The following is a 4419-nucleotide window of genomic DNA, read 5'->3' as shown; positions in this document are numbered from 1 at the left end:
GCCCATGATAATTTCGACCTAGGGCTTTAAAATGACTATTATTTTATAATTTTTTAATTAAATTAAATGACCTAATTGAGTCTATAAAAGGAGTGCTTAGTGAGAAGTCATAAGTTCAGATTTTTGAGACGAAAAAAAGAAGTTTAATCACTGATTTTCTGATAGTTTTAGATTCTCTCTAAACACAAGTCATTTTCTAAGCCTCTTTGTTATTTCTCTTCTTCTCTCTATATCTGTCTCATGTGTTGAGAATTGCCCACACTAGTCTAGGTGATTCTAAGGATACATTGGAAGGTTGTAAATAAAATAGAAGATCAGTTCAATTTCTTGATAATATTCTGCGACAGAGAGGATACAAGAATTAGAGAAATTGAAGGAAGGACTCTTTAATTCCGCTGTGTATACTGTAAGTATTATATTCTTTGTTTCTATTTGAATTCAATTTTAGAAACATGTTTTAGGCTATCTCGTATTAATTTGTTTAATATTAGATATACATGAAAATAAATAAAGATTCTGTATAAGCTAATCCAACAGTTAGCTTGGAGGTTGTGATTTGTGAGTACAAAAGATGTTGTTTCCTCATTAATAGGCCTCTCAAGTTACCAAGTGAGATATTACGAGATGTTATACAATTAATAATATGCATAGTCAAATGTTTCAAATTTTAAACATAGTAGCCTAATTAATGGATGGTTACCTAGTTAGTTCTGAAGTTGTGAGAGATTATTAGGGTTCTTGAGTGACTAACTGGGATATAAGGGAATGTCAGTACTATTTTTTTTTGTAGAGAGAATGTTAGTATTATTAGTGACACTAGACATGGTCAAATGTTTCAAATATCACACCCAATATCCTAATTAATGGATTGTTACCAAATTAGTTATTAAATATAGGGAGATTAGCTTGGAGGTTGAAAATTGTGAGTATAAATGATGTGGTTTCTCATCAGTAGGGCTTCTGAGTGACTAAATGAAATATTATGGGATGCTAGTACTATTTGTTTAGCCCAAATTTAGCCAGGGTGACGTGGCATTTGAAAAAGACATGTGGCAGTAAACGACATTCAATTCTGAGAGCTAGTCGAGATAAGGTAGTTACTCAAGTAGATTTCATCAATGCAAAAAACCATAGTCTGCTTTGTCCAAGGTTGAAAACTAATAAGTGTGCTGCTCGAAGAGAAGCAAGCTGGTAACATCTCATGAAGCGGCTCGAGGATGGACCTGCTCGAACAACAAGTCACTTAACTTAGGTGATCTGGATTTCGCGAGATATTATGAAATATCCAAAGATATTTATGTGACTGATATTTGAATTTATTTTTCCATATTATTTTAATTTAAAATCAGTTGTAACAATCTCACACTACACGTGTAGGGCCTAGATTATTTTGTATGACCCATAGCCCATTAAGAGACTCTATGAATAGGGATCTCTCACAGTTATTACCTCTAAGTCAAAATTATAAGCTAAATGCGCACTTTACATACAAACTCCCCACTGAATTGTATTATTTTTCAGGCTTAACAAACTTAGTTGAATCTTGTTCTTCTTGATCTTGAGTCTGAGACTTTCTTGATTAATAAAAGTGCAAGTGGACGTAGGACGTTACCAACTCTTGGGATTGAACCACCATAAATTTCTTGTGTTATTTTATGTGATTTTAGTTTTTTTAATTAATTTATGCCGTTCATATCGATTCAGTGTCGTTGACCAAAACGCTAGTCAACACTATTAGTGACACTAAATATAGTCAAACTTTCCAAATATAAGACCTAGTAACCTAATTTGTGAATGATTACCATATAAGTTCTCAAATTGTGAAAGATTAGCTTTGAGCGTTGTGATTTATGAGTACAAATGATGTGGTTTCCTCATTATTAGGACTCCCCGGTGACTAAGTAGGATATTAGGGGATGTTAGTACTATTAGTGACACTAGATATAGTCAAATGTTCTGAATATAAGACCTAGTAACCTAATTTTTGAATGGTTATCATATTAGTTCTCAAATTGTGAAATATTAACTTGGAGCTTGCGATTTATGAGTACAAATGATATGATTTCATTATTGGTATGACTCCCAATTTACTAAGTTAGATATTAGACGATGTTAGTACAATTAGTGGTGTTGACTCGAAATTTAGCCAACGACAAAATAATTAACCAAAGCTATAAGAAAAGAAAACGATAATCAAATTTTATGTAATTTTACTTATTAATTAAGTCAAGTCTACGAGTCTCTTGTATTAGTAGAGAACTTGCACGATCTTAAGTTCTCTTAAGGTTTACAATTTGGCAGAGTTTTGGTATGCACCAATTGACCACTTTACAATGAGTTCTCCAACCCTATTTATAGACAAATGGATAAGATTAATGCTCCTAAACGAGAGTTATTACAGCGGAAGCTTAAATGGTGGGTTAATCCCAAATTACATTATGGGGCTTACTAAATTGGGCCTTGAATAATCCCCAAGAACTTAAGGCATTAAACTCCTCTTCAAGCGACCCCCGTGAGGACTTCTGGAACCATATGCGTATGACTACGATCTTTGTAGTTGGGGCAGTGTCAGGCAGCGCACTGCCTATTTCCAATGGTGATTTTGGGGCTCTGACGTCCCTTTTTTGTCGAATGTACGCAAGGGTACAACCATATCCTCACGTAATTATCCAGTGTTAGAAACAGTGATAATGAGCATGCATAATAGGGTGGTCCTTGTCTCTCTCAGATGGACACGTGAAGGTGTATTTATTGCGATTTGATGGTGGTCTTCGGGTAGACATAGTTAATTATTTTACATTATTTAATAATACAACTAATTGTATTCTTTCTTTTATTTACATTATATGATTAAGTGGCAATATTTCATATTGCTAATATAACAAAGTACAAGTTTATGATAATTGCCATTTAGATTTTGATCATGTGACATAATTTATATTATTAATTAACACCATACTAATTAAGAAATACTACAATAATAATGTGATTTCAAATTCAAACAAAATAACAATAATAATTAAATTCGTAATTTCTTAATTTAATTAAATATGTAATTTCTTAATTTAATGCTTGCCCTTTCAATTTATAACATTTGACTAAGTCACAGTAATCCAACATTACTAATTCTAAATAATCTAGTTTACAAAAGCTAATATAACTATCATATTTTGATTTACAAAATATTATTATTATACAAATTACTCATACTTTTAATATATTTACCTCAATTAATATACATGTATTCAAATTATGAGAGTAGGTGATTTTTCAAATCTCTCCCAAGTTGGGGTTGTTTTAGTGATTTCTAAACGTTTTATAAAAGGAGTGATTGCAAAAGCTTCTTATTTCAATCTCTGCCCCAAAAACAAATGTTCAAGTATTTTTTTAATAACAGTTCGTTGTATTTACGATATATTTTTTATATTTTTTTTGAATGCTCGTAGTAAGCTGGAATATCAAAAAAAAAAATTTCAGCACAATAAATTATTCAAAATCTTTAAAAATTTGCAGGAAAGATGTCAAAATTATAACAAACATTACCATGAAAAAAAAATTGACATATATTTTGAGATAGATGTTGAATAAGAGATTAATCGTGGCACTTCTCCGTTTTATAATATTAAAGTAAAAAAATAAGATGAACCGTTTTATAATATTAAAGTAAAAAAATAGGATGAATGCGGACACTTAGTTTAATATACTTATTCCACAAATGTACTCATAGACTTATCATTTGTACTTTGTAGCCATATAGTGTAGAAAAAAATTGAGGGACTTAGTTTACATTATAAACCTCTGGCCCATTTACTTTCGCTATATTTCACGAAGCAACTAAACAGAAGGAGTTATGTGAGACAAAAAACATAAGTTTGGGGACTTAAGTATTCTAAAATAAAGATTAGGAACTTAAGTAATACTAATAGAAAAGATTGGGGCCTAAACAAATTAAGAGTCATTCCAAGAACATAGGCAGTTCGAATTTTATAACCATTGTCCAGATTATATATTGCCAATCAATGTACTAACTACTAAAAAATATAATTTCCTTTCGAAGGAAATGAGTAGCTGCAATATTCAATAATCATGACTAATGTGTTGTTATTAGTTAATAACAGTATTTTACACATGATAGCTTTACCTAATAGTAAGTTCTCATTATAAGCTGTTTCTCTGTAATCATAAGCATAACAAAAATTTAATGCAACACAAACACTACATAAACTAATTAAAAATTGTAGTAACTACAAAAAAAAAATGAATGAAATGATCATAAACCATTCATAGAGTTATAAGCCATACAACTCATTTAACTATTATCATAATTTATATATACATATAATACACACTCTTGTGCCAAACAATTGTAGTTTAAAAAGATAAAAATTTATGGGAGATGAACACTCATAACAAAGCAAA

This window comes from Humulus lupulus, chromosome 8 (assembly GCF_963169125.1).
Source record: "Humulus lupulus chromosome 8, drHumLupu1.1, whole genome shotgun sequence".
NCBI lineage: Eukaryota > Viridiplantae > Streptophyta > Magnoliopsida > Rosales > Cannabaceae > Humulus > Humulus lupulus.
Note: the sequence above shows the minus strand (reverse complement) of the source record.